This window comes from Salmo salar, chromosome ssa26 (genome assembly GCF_905237065.1).
Source record: "Salmo salar chromosome ssa26, Ssal_v3.1, whole genome shotgun sequence".
In the NCBI taxonomy this organism is placed as follows: domain Eukaryota; kingdom Metazoa; phylum Chordata; class Actinopteri; order Salmoniformes; family Salmonidae; genus Salmo; species Salmo salar.
Genome location: NC_059467.1, coordinates 705496 through 719501, shown reverse-complemented (window position 1 = coordinate 719501; position 14006 = coordinate 705496).

The window sequence follows — 14006 nt, the reverse complement described above, 5'->3', positions numbered from 1 at the left end:
GATCTCTTATCGGCCAGGTTCACTGAACACGAAGGCCGACGCACTGTCCCGCCTATATGACACCGAGGAGAGGGCCATCGATTCGGCACCCATTTTTCCGGCGTCGTGTTTGGTAGCTCCGGTGGTATGGGAGTTGGACGCGGAGATCGAGCGGGCGTTACGGTCGGAACCTGCACCATCGCAGTGTCCGGCAGGTGTTCAGTACGTACCGCTTGGTCTCCGTGATCGATTGATTCGATGGGCCCATAATCTCCCCTCTTCGGGTCACCCTGGGATCGAGAGGACAGTGCGGAACCTGAGGGGGAAGTACTGGTGGCCCACCTTGGGTAAGGACGTGCGGTTTTATGTTTCCTCCTGCTCGGTGTGCGCTCAGAGCAAGGCTCCTCGACACCTGCCTAGAGGGAAATTACACCCCCTCCCCGTTCCACAGCGGCCGTGGTCACACTTGTCAGTGGACTTCCTCACTGACCTTCCCGTATCTCAGGGGAACACCACTATCCTGGTCGTTGTGGATCGGTTCTCGAAGTCCTGTCGTCTCATCCCGTTGCCCGGTCTCCCTACGGCTCTGCAGACTGCGGAGGCCCTGTTTACCCATGTCTTCCGGCACTATGGGGTGCCCGAGGACATCGTTTCTGATCGGGGTCCCCAGTTCACGTCCAGAGTTTGGAGGGCGTTCATGGAACGTTTGGGGGTCTCGGTCAGCCTGACCTCGGGTTTCCACCCCGAGAGTAATGGGCAGGTGGAGAGGGTGAACCAAGAGGTGGGTAGGTTTCTAAGGACGTATTGCCAGGACCGGCCCAGAGAATGGGCGAAATACGTGCCATGGGCAGAAATAGCCCAAAATTCTCTACGGCACTCATCAACCAACATGTCACCGTTCCAGTGCGTGTTGGGCTACCAGCCGGTCCTGGCTCCATGGCACCAGAGCCAGACCGAGGCTCCTGCGGTGGAGGATTGGGTGCAGCGCTCGAAGGACACCTGGAGAGCCGTCCAAGACGCACTTACAAAGGCGAGTGGACGGCAGAAGAAGAGCGCTGACCAGCACCGCAGTGAGACCCCTGTGTTTGCACCAGGGGATCGAGTCTGGCTCTCGGCTAGAAACCTGCCCCTCCGCTTGCCCTGCCGGAAGCTGGGCCCGCAGTGTGTAGGGCCGTTTAAAGTCCTGAGGAGGATAAACGAGGTGTGTTACCGGTTACAACTTCCATCTTATTACCGTATTAACCCCTCGTTTCATGTGTCTCTCCTCAGGCCGGTGGTGGCTGGTCCCATGCAGGAAGGTGAGGTGCCGGAGGTTCCTCCCCCCCCGCTGGACATTGGGGGGTCCCCGGCGTATAAAATATTTACATGAGAGGAATGTGAACACTATCGGGATGTTGACCTTAGGAACTACAGAATTATTTACGAGCCAAGTATTAACTGAGCAATAGATTATCCAATGGAAGTTTAAAAGATAATCAGCCAAATGTAATAATAAAAATAACAAAAACTAAATCAAAACCAGTTCAGAACTATTTCCTTTTTGTGTGAACTTTGGAGGTGGGGGCTGTCGTGTCTTTACTATGGATTAAATGACATGACATGCATGCATTCAAAATAGCCCTTACACAGCCTGGAGGTGTGTTGGGTCATTGTCAAATCAAATTTATTTATAAAGCCCTTCTTACATCAGCTGATATCTCAAAGTGCTGTACAGAAACCTAGCCAAAAACCCCAAACAGCAAGCAATGCAGGTGTAGAAGCATTGTCCTGATGAAAAACAAATGATAGTCCCACTAAGCCCAAACCAGATGGGATGGAGCATTACTGCAGAATGCTGTGGTAGCCATTATCAAATTAATTCTCTGTAATTAATATTACCTGACTAAACTAATCATGTAAATGTAATTAACTAGGAAGTTGGGCACCACGGAAGAATGTTTATAGAGCTGTTGTCTTCCATATAAACTCTTAAAGATCTGGTAATCTTTTATATAATTAGCAGTAAATTACGCTGTGAGCTATGGGGTTCATAAACCTCTCCAACAAGGCAACGTCATGACACGGCCCCGTAGAAAGTCCTTTGTCCGAAGTTTGTTGAATGCATGCACTGAAACAAATCAGTAAACAAAATTAGGATACTGAAAACAATTACTGAAAAATATATATTTTGGCATCTTAAAAAGGTAGAAATTGAGTTATACCTAATATGGAAATTTATATTATTTTTCCAACATGAATTATTGTTACTTTTAACCCAATTTGGGTAATTTCGACAACCCACTGCTGGATCAATATCAGTCAGACACAGCATTGGGTTAATTCAACCCAACGGGTTTGGGTTGTGCTTCTAACCCAACGCCTTGGGTTGAGCACTTGACCCAACTGCTGGGTAAATATTAGACTATATTTCTGGATTGTGACATAAACCCAGCACATTGGGTTGGGGGATTGACCCACCAGCTGGGTCATTTATGTCATCCTTGGGTTATTTTCAGTGTCGTCCTAATTTATATTTTGATTGGATATTACATTTGAAGGTCACTCTACTAAGGACAGACTAATGACTCACTACTTAACTATTTCATTCATAAAGCACTTTTCACAATTCCCAAAATGTAACATTTGTATTTAAAATAAATTGTGATCGAATGAAAGCGCAATAGAACGTGCTTCAGTAGTTGAACTAAAGGCAAACAATCCACATATCGTGCTGTAGGCATAAACCAGGCACAAATACATTAAAAAACAAACTAAAAGTACATTTAACAGAGCTATAAATAGTGCCTTAAGAGCATATTAAGAATATATTAGGATTGAAATGAGACACTTGTGGCTCGTCCACCCATTGATCTATTATCATCCTCCTGTCACTTCTCACACAACATACAGTTGAAGTCGGAAGTTTACATACACCTTAGCCAAATACATTTAAACTCAGTTTTTCACAATTCCTGACATTTAATCCTAGTAAAAATTCACTGTCAGAGAGAATACAGTAGGCGGCACACGTCAAAAAGTGATTGAGTTATTTTATGGGTCACGTGGTTACGCCCATATATGTACATCCTGTCCTTCCGTTCTCACGCTGTTGAGTAAGTGTTTATGTAACCTGATAGTCCATCTGTTTATGTTAAAGCTTAAAGCTGTCATGATGATTGATGTGTAGTGACCTCGTTGAACTGTGGAATGTGTTTGAACATTTGAAAGAGTATGGCCCCTGTTCTAGTGAACTTAGGGCCTGGCTATTGTATATGAAACAGTAATGTCCGGGGTATTGGTCAGCTGGAGAATAAGTAAGAGCTGTGACCACTACGAATGACCTCGAGAGATAAACCCGAGAACACTAAAGAAGAAATTAAACATGGATTTTTTGATCACTGACACACCCGTGATGACCTTAACAATGGAAGCAGGACTCTGGTTAAAACATAGAGAAAGGGAAGAGTATAAAGCATCATAAAGCCAAAAAAGTGTTTTCCAAATATGTGTAGAACCCAAATACCGCCCGCAACTGTGTTGAAAGATCAAGTGCTGATTTCTATTGGACAACTATGGGGTTATCTGTTTGATTACCTGGCCTGTAGAGTGAAACTCAACACTGTAGCCGAAGGAGAAGAATATACAGACCTTAGAATTTAGGAGTGGACTACAGGCTTGAAGACTGGCATGTGTTTCGCAAGGTGGTATGTCCCGAACTGAGAGTTATCACAAAGGGGTATAGCTTGTTCACTGGCTACGAGACCCATTGGGAAGGTGCCCCTGACTCCTCAGGAAGAATATTTCATAGGGTGAAAATACAAAGAAAGAATGGACTTCCATGTGGGTGTGTGGAGTTCTATATCAGCAATGAGAAAATCCGCAATGGTAACATCTGTGACGGTGGGATTTTAGGTTGCGTATGCTTATTCCTTTTAACCTGTTAGGGCTAGGGGGCAGTATTGACATGGCTGGATAAAAAACGTACCCGATTTAATCTGTTTACTACTCCTGCCCAGTAACTAGAATATGCATATAATTATTGGCTTTGGATAGAAAACACCCTAAAGTTTCTAAAACTGTTTGAATGGTGTCTGTGAGTATAACAGAACTCATATGGCAGGCAAAAACCTGAGAAGATTCCATACAGGAAGTGGCCTGTCTGACAATTTGTTGTCCTTCTGTAGCATCTCTATCAAAATTACAGCATCTGTGCTGTTACGTGACACTTTCTAAGGTTTCCATTCGCTCTCTAAAGCCTTTAGAAAGCGGAATGACACGTCTCTCTGGGCAAAGTATAGGAGCAGTGTTTGTAAATGGACTGGCTGGGGACAGTGCGCGTCCACGAGACCAAAGCATTTTTTTTCTTTCACTCTTTGAATGAATACAACGTTGCCCGGTTGGAATATTATCGCTATTTTACAAGAAAAATAGCATAAAAATTGCTTTTAAACAGCGTTTCACATGCTTCTAAGTACAGTAAAGGAATATTTTGAAATGTTTTGTCACGAAATGTGCTCGCGCATCACCCTTAGGATAGTGACCTGAACGCACGAACAAAACGGAGGTATTTGGATATAACTATGGATTATTTGGAACCAAAACAACATTTGTTGTTGAAGTAGAAGTCCTGGGAGTGCATTCTGATGAAGAACAGCAAAGGTAATCCAATTTTTCTAATAGTAATTCTGAGTTTACGTTGTCCCAAACTTGGTGGGTGTCAAAATAGCTAGCCCTGATGGCCGAGCTATGTACTCAGAATATTGCAAAATGTGCTTTCGCCGAAAAGCTATTTTCAAATCTGACACCACGATTGCATAAAGGAGTTCTGTATCTATTATTCTTAAAATAATTGTTATGTTTTTTGTGAACGTTTATCATGAATAATTTAGTAAATTCACTGGAAGTTTGCGGTGGGTATGCTAGTTCTGAACATCACATGCTAATGTAAAAAGCTGTTTTTGATATAAATATGAACTTGATTGAACAAAACATGCATGTATTGTATAACATAATGTCCTAGGAGTGTCATCTGATTAAGATCATCAAAGGTTAGTGCTGCATTTAGCTGTGGTTTGGGTTTACGTGACACATATAGCCTTTTTGAAATCGGACAATGTGGTTAGATTAACGAGAGTCTTATCTTAAAAATAGTTGATTGTTTGAGCATATTGAATTGTGGTATTTTAGTTGGTTTTGTATTTCGCGCCATGCGATGCCATTGGCTGTTGGCTAGGGGTTCCGGAGGCAGGGGTTCTGCAGCAGAATGTCTGTCCTCACCAGGTTAAAATGGGATATAATAGTTGTATGTTTGAGAAATTAGATTTATGAGATTTTTGTTGTTTTGAATTTGCCGCCCTGCTATTTCACTGGCTGTTGAATAGTGTGCGTCCCACATACCCCAGAGAGGTTAAAGGGAGTGCTCCTAATCTCTGTTTTTTACCTGTATAGAAGACACCTGTCCTCAGAAGCAATCAATCAATCAGATTCCAAACTCTCCACCATGGCCAAGACCAAAGAGCTCTCCAAGGATATCAGGGACAAGATTGTAGACCTACACAAGGCTGGAATGGGCTACAAGACCATTGCCAAGCAGCTTGGTGAGAAGGTGACAACAGTTAGTGCGATTATTCGCAAATGGAAGAAACATAAAAGAACTGTCAATCTCCCTCGGCCTGGGGCTCCATGCAAGATCTCACCTCGTGGAGTTGCAATGATCATGAGAACGGTGAGGAATCAGCCCAGAACTACACGGGAGGATCTGGTCAATGATCGCAACGCAGCTGGGACCATAGTCACCAAGAAAACAATTGGTAACACATTACGCCATGAAGGACTGAAATCCTGCAGCGCCCGCAAGGTCCCCCTGCTCAAGAAAGCACATATACATGCCCGTCTGAAGTTTGCCAATGAACAGCTGAATGATTCAGAGGACAAGTGGGTGAAAGTGTTGTGGTCAGATGAGACCAAAATGGAGCTCTTTGGCATCAACTCAACTCGCCGTGTTTGGAGGAGGAGGAATGCTTCCTATGACCCCAAGAATACCATCCCCACCGTCAAACATGGAGGTGGAAACATTATGCTTTGGGGGTGTTTTTCTGCTAAGGGGACAGGACAACTTCACCGCATCACCGCATGGGGGGGGTGTTGAAGATGTTGTGCTCTCATTCATTTGGTTAATTAAGTTGTGGGGAGGTTGGCCCTGTGTCATTCATTTGGTTAATTAACCTCTTACATCTAGACGTTCCGCTAGCGGAACACCTGCTCCAATATCCAATGATAGGCGTGGCGCGAAATACAAATTCCTCAAAAATACAAAAACTTAAATTTTTCAAACATATGACTATTTCACAGCATTTTAAAGACAAGACTCTCCTTTATCTAACCACACTGTCCGATTTCAAAAAGGCTTTACAGCGAAAGCAAAACATTAGATTATGTCAGGAGAGTACCCAGCCAAAAATAGTCACACAGCCATTTTCAAAGCTAGCGGAACGCCTCACCAATATCCAATGGTAGAGCGTGCCGCGAAATACAAATACCTCAAAAATGCTATAACTTCAATTTTTCAAACATATGACTATTTCACAGCATTTTAAAGACAAGACTCTCCTTTATCTAACCACACTGTCCGATTTCAAAAAGGCTTTACAGCGAAAGCAAAACATTACATTATGTCAGCAGAGTACCCAGACAGAAATAATCAGACACCCATTTTTCAAGCTAGCATATAATGTCACAAAAACCCAGAAGACAGCTAAATGCAGCACTAACCTTTGATGATCTTCATCAGATGACACACCTGGGACATTATGTTATACAATACATGCATGTTTTGTTCAATCAAGTTCATATTTATATCAAAAAACAGCTTTTTACATTAGCATGTGATGTTCAGAACTAGCATACCCCCCGCAAACTTCCGGGGAATTTGCTAACAATTTACTAAATTACTCACGATAAACGTTCACAAAAAGCATAACAATTATTTTAAGAATTATAGATACAGAACTCCTCTATGCACTCGATATGTCCGATTTTAAAATAGCTTTTTGGTGAAAGCACATTTTGCAATATTCTAAGTACATAGCCCAGCCATCACGGGCTAGCTATTTAGACACCAGGCAAGTTTAGCCTTCACCAAAATCAGATTTACTATTATAAAAGTTTGATTACCTTTTGTTGTCTTTGTCAGAATGCACTCCCAGGACTGCTACTTCAATAACAAATGTTGGTTTGGTCCAAAATAATCCATCGTTATATCCGAATAGCGGCGTTTTGTTCGTGCGTCCCAGACACTATCCGAAATGGTAAATCAGGGTCGTGCGCATGGCGCAATTCGTGACAAAAACATTCTAAATATTCCATTACCGTACTTCGAAGCATGTCAACCGCTGTTTAAAATCAATTTTTATGCAATTTATCTCGTAAAAAAGCGATAATATTCCGACCGGGAATCTCCTTTTCGGCAAACAGAGGAAAAATCACAAAGACGGGGGCGGCCAGGGCACGTGCCTAAGCCCACAGTCCCTTGATCGGCCACTTGAGAAAGGCGATAATGTGTTTCAGCCTGGGGCTGGGATGACGACATTCAGGTTTTTCCCGGGCTCTGAGTGCCCATGGAAGACGTAGGAAGTGTCACGTTAGAGCAGAGATCCTTTGTAAAAGATAGAGATGGCAAAGAAGTTCAAGAAATGGTCAGACAGGCCACTTCCTGTAAAGGAATCTCTCAGGTTTTGACCTGCCATTTGAGTTCTGTTATACTCACAGACACCATTCAAACAGTTTTAGAAACTTTGGAGTGTTTTCTATCCAAAGCCAATAATTATATGCATATTCTAGTTACTGGGCAGGAGTAGTAACCAGATTAAATCGGGTACGTTTTTTATCCAGCCGTGAAAATACTGCCCCCTAGCCATAACAGGTTAAGCAATGGCACTTTATATAATGTTTACATACCCTACATTACTCATTTCATATGTATATACTGTACTCTATACCATCTACTGCATCTTGCCTATGCCGTTCGGCCATCACTCATTCATATATTTTTATGTACATATTCTTATTCATTCCTTTACACTTGTGTGTATAAGGTAGTTGTTGTGAAATTGTTAGGTTAGATTACTTGTTAGATATTACTGCATGGTCGGAACTAGAAGCACAAGCATTTCGCTACACTCGCATTAACATCTGCTAACCATGTGTTTGTGACAAAATATGATTTTGATTTGATGAAAGAAATAAAAGCTGAAATAAATCATTCTCTCTGCTATTATTCTGGCATTTCACATTCTTAAAATAAAGTGGTGATCCTAACTGACCTAAGACAGGGAATTTTTACTATGATTAAATGTCAGGAATTGTGAAAACTGAGTTTAAATGTATTTGGTGTATGTAAACTTTCGACTTCAACTGTGTATATATATATATATATATATATATTTTTTTTAAGCCTTGTCTCATGCTAACATGAATTCATGCTGTAAGCAAACTCATTTACTGTAAAGCTTAAAATCAAAAAAAGATGGCAGCTGTGTTGTTACCCCGCTTTACCTATTCCTTGTGGAAATGCTCCCAATATTTTGAGTTAATTGAGGAAAAGAAAACACAATTTAGTCAATGCAAACTCTGCAAAGGCAGCATTGATCTCTTCATCCAGAAACACCACATCAAAACTGAGAAAGCCTCTGGCGGTCATGTACAAAGGAACCAAGCTGGTAGCCAAAGTTCCAGAAATACATGAAAGAGGAGAAATCTATAAAGATTGTGATAATAAACAATGATGCATAAATTATATTTCCAAGTGTTACGAAATGTCCATATAAACAATAGAAATGTCTGATAAAAGCAATTCAAAACTGCAATAATAACATACATTGCTAAGAATGTGAGACTTTCCTTCTGGGTCTCGAACCCAGGCCACCAGCACAAAATACCCTAACCACTGCCCCAATAAGGGATATCTCTATTGCATGTGCTAACTGGGCCAGTATAGTTAGTCCCTGTCCAGAAGAAACCCCAAATCCTCCTCCCCAGGCACTTGTGTAGATCTGAAACAACTTTATAGGTGTAAGCAATAGGGTGAATGCACTTTGAAGTAAATCTCAGCACTGTTAAAAGTACACTCAATAAAATATTTTATTGATCATGGTGATTCAGGAGTATCATTAAAAATATGAATATGCCTCACCAACATTAGACAACTATACAGAAGGCCCTTCAATTGCTGAAGTAAATAAAATCTTTGAGAGAGTAGTCAGATTAACAGAAAGCTGACACAGCCATGGTGGCGTAGTATTATAATAAGATCAGAGTTCTGTGAACCAAGAGGTTGTGAGTTCAATCCCAGGTGAGGACAACTTGAATAATAATGACTATATAAAAGAACATGCACAATGTAACTATGTAAGCTGAGAACACTGTACATTTCCTTAATAAAATATTTGTACCCCTTGATGTATTCCATATTTTGTTGTGTTATAGGCTGAGTTCAACATTTATTAAATAGATGGTTTCTCACCCATCTACATACAATATCCCATAATGACAAAGTGAAAACATGTTTTAGACATTTTTGCAAATGTTTTGAAAATACAATACAGAAATATCTCATTTGCATAAGTATTCATAGCCCTGAGTCAATACTTTGCAGAAGCACCTTTGGCAGCGATTACAGCTGTGAGTCTTTCTGGGAATTTAAAAAATATATATATATTTAACTAGGAAAGTCAGTTAAGAACAAATTCTTATTTACAATGACAGCCAGACCCGGACAACACCGGGCCAATTGTGCACCGCCCTATGGAACTCCCAATCACAGCCGGATGTGATACGGCCTGGATTCAAACCAGGTACTGTAGTGACACCTCTTGCACTAAGATGCAGTGCCTTCAACTGCTACGCTACTCGGGAGCAGGGTAAGTCTCTAAGAGCGTTCCTGGATTGTGCAACATTTGCCCATTATTATTTTCTAAATTCTTCAAGCTCTGTCAAATTGGTTGTTGATCATTGTTAGACAACCATTTTCAGGTATTGCCATATATTTTCAAGTAGATTTAAGTCAAAACTGTAACTCGGCCACTCAGGAACATTCACTGTCTTCTTGGTAAGCAACTCCAGTGTAGATTTGGCCTTGTGTTTAAGGTTATTGTCCTGCTGAAAGGTGAATTCATCTTCCAGTGTCTGGTGGAAAGCAGACTGAACCAGGTTTTCTTCTAGGATTTTGCCTGTGCTTAGCTCCATTCTGTAAATGTTTTATACTGAAAAACTCCCCAGTCCTTAATGATTACAAGCATACCCACAACACAATCCCACGTGGTCCCATGTGACTCAGTTGGTAGAGCATAGTGCTTGCGACACCAGGGTTGTGGGTTCAATTCCTTTGAAGAACCAGTACGAAATTAATATATATTTGAAAATGTATGTACTCACTACTGTTAGTTGCTCTGGATAAGAGTGACTGCAAAGTAATAGAAATGATGCAACCAGCACCGGGATTGAAAATATGGAGAGTGGTACTCCATGTTGTATTAGATTTGCCCCAAGCATAACACTTTGAATTCAGGACAAAAAGTGATTTACCTTGCTAATTTTGTTTTGCGCTATTCTGCAAACAGAATGCATGTTTTGGAATATTTGTATTCTGTACAGGTTTTCTTCTGTTCACTCTCTCAATTAGGTTTGTTTTGTGGAGTAACTACAATGTTGTTGAGCCATCCTTAGTTTTCTCCTTCCTCCTGTAACTGTTTTTAAGTCACTCTTGGCCTCATGGTGAAATCCCTGAGCGGTTTCCTTCCTCTCTGAGTTAGGAAGGATGCCTGTATCTTTGTAGTGACTGGGTGTAACTTCAACATGTTCAAAGGGATATTCAATATCAATTGTTTTTGTTTTTACCCATCTACCAGTAGTTGCCCTTCCTTGTGAGGCAATGGAAAACCTCCCTGGTGTTTGTGGTTGAATCTTTGTTCGAAACAGATTGAGTCCATGCAACTTCTTATGACTTATTAAGCATATTTTTACTCTTGAACTTATTTAGGCTTGCCATAACAAAGGGGTTGAATAGTTATTGACTCAAGACATTTCAGTTTTTAATTTTTAATTTGTAAATATTTTGAAAAAAACATAATCCACCTTTATATTATGGGGTATTGTGTGTAGGCAAGTGACACAAAATCTAAATGTAATCTTTTTAAATTCAGGCTGTAACACAACAAAATGTGGAATAAGTCGACGGGTGTAAATACTTTCTGAAGGTACAGTATGTTAAAAGCACTGTGTGTGAGTATCCCTAACCTTGTCAACAGACAGAGCTATGAATGGATCAGTTGTTCACTAATCAGGGCCTTGATTGGTTCACCAACAGTAACAAGACGTGCTGTGTAATTATACTTTTTTTGTGAACGAAATGTTCTTGCAACATTCCCATTCTACACATTTTGTCATGGGGTGCAGAGAAAATTGTGCCGTTTTAAAGCACATTTTCTTGCAATTCCATAACTTTTTCCATGCCTAATGTGTATTCATGTGATATTTGAGTGACTCAAACATTACAACAAAATCTATTGCCTAAAAAACCTAGCTAAAAAACATTAGCTGACATGGGCTAGTTGATCTGGACATTTCTGACAAGTTATAAATAGCTCTCTAAGGTATGCAATGACTGACATCACAAGAGAAAACATATGATGCACTACCCAATTTTGAAGCTGGTGTAGAAATCGGAAAGTAAAAGACACAAAAACAAAACTTGGGAACGGGAAGCATATAAATAGCGCACATTGAACAGATCTACCACTTCTTAGACTTGCTTTCAATGAGAATGACAGATCTAACTCACATTTCTATGTGAATTTTGTCAGGACGCCCAAAAAAGTTACATATTGCAGCTTTAACCAGCTAACTATTTATCTGCTACCATTTGCTTTTTTTGTGGTTTTGTCACATCTACTCCCACTCATCTCCTCCGGCATTTCGATGTCGCTGGTTTACTAACTACCGGTCTTGGGAACCATCATTATGCGCACCTGGCTTTCATCATTACGCGCACTTGCGCTTCATCATTAAGCACACTTGGACTCCATTACCTCACTCATTACCTCCCCTTTATCTGGCACTCCCTTAGGTTCCTTCCCCAGGCAGTATTGTTTATGTTGTTCATGTCTAGACACTATGCCTACCTTGTATCATTCAATGTTATTTGTTAAATTAAACTTACCACCTGCTTACCACAGGTTTGAACTAGTCCTCTATGTGAAAGTGTAGCAATAGCTTATTAACTTTTCATTATTTACAGGTCTACTCCTCTGATAGCATGGCAGTCAGGCAGCACACTTCTGATTCCATGAAAAAGTGTTCAAGTCCTTTCAACACATTCAAACCAAATATTCTATACCATGTAACCACTATTTTGGGTATCTACAAATTTGTAATTTTATATCCTCTCCAGATATTGACTAATTGACTTTTGGAGCTCTGTAGGGGACTTATCGACCACATTCCAGGGGAGGTTACTGATATTCTGTCCAGGGGTTTGAATTGTATGTAATGTTATCTGGTAGGTAATAGGTAGGTAAGTCAGTCAAGCCACAGCTAGCCAGCACTCTAACATGATACACACTCCATTCCCATACACACACCCAAAATGTACTGCATACTCATACTTTCACTTTAATGCACACATGTAGTCAGGTTACAGAACAATTAGGCAGACCTAGGGCCCCTAGACCTAGTGAGAAAAGTATAACAGTAGGTTTGTCTAATCGGTTCCGTAACAGTAGGCCTGTGTCTCCCGGTTCTTGTCCTGGGGGCCCAGGGTGTTCTGCATTTTTGTTCCTGCCCTAGCACTGACACCCTTGAGTCAGCCAATCAAGGGGGATGGGTGTGTGCGTTTTTCTTGGCACCCGGGGCCATGGTTGGGAGTTAGTCGGGCATACTGTACGCAATTATCAAATTAATTATGGTTAATACTGGTGAGGCTGCGGGTCCTGAACCCCTTTTCGGGACCTTTAGCTGCACCACTTTAATTTTGTTTTCTTAAGCCAAGCTCATATGTTTGGCAATGTTGTATTGTCCCATATTGTATGAATTAGTTGTTTACACTGAGATGCTTTGTGGAGACTGGCCCTGGTGTGTGTGTGTATGTGTGTGTGTGTGTGTGTGTGTGGGTGTGGGTGTGTGTGCGTATGTATTTCTTAGGATACGATACCAGTAGATACTGACAGGATGGTAATATGAGGCAAGGGGCATGTGAAAGGAGACTCTTTGCTAAACTTGAATGCCAGGTTATAACACAACTTTAGTCATTTGATTTGCTTTCTAATATTTAGCTTTGTGGTTCTCCTGAACCCTCTCCCACCCCCTAATCATACTCTCTTTTACAGACTGTATATGACCCTATTTGGCCCCGCTTTATATGGCGTGCAGCTTACAAAGGCTTCCTAAAGCCTTCATAAACACTATATAAATGTGTCACAAATCATCTATAACCGTGTCATGCTCTATAAAGGCTTCATAAATGTGGCATAACTGTGTAACATAACCACCAATCTCAAATGTGACATAACCCACTAGGTCAAATATGACATGATCCTGTGTTCTAGAAAGGGTGGCAAAACACTGCTTAGTAAAGGCTTTAAAAATCATATTGAGGCTTAACAAAGCATTTATGACCATGTCATGCATCTTGGCAGAGCATTGCAACGCCAGGATAGTGGGTTGTATTCCCAGGACCACCCATAACTAAAAATGTATGCATGTATGACTAAGTTGCTTTGGATAAAAGTGTCTGCTAAATTGTATATATTATATTACTCTTGTCCGTTTTAGAGCGCTCATTAATGTCTTAATCGAAATTACGGCTTGCCTCTTATCCGCTCATTGTTCCCTTATGCCATAGTTTCAACATCTCAATTGTTATATTGCTTATATACGTCTATCTCATTAGTATCTTATTAATAATTTGAAGCAATGTTGGAATGATTTCATTGTTTTACTTACTTTGTCTATTATAATTAGCTCATGTGCTTTTCTTCAAGAGGAGGGGATATTAT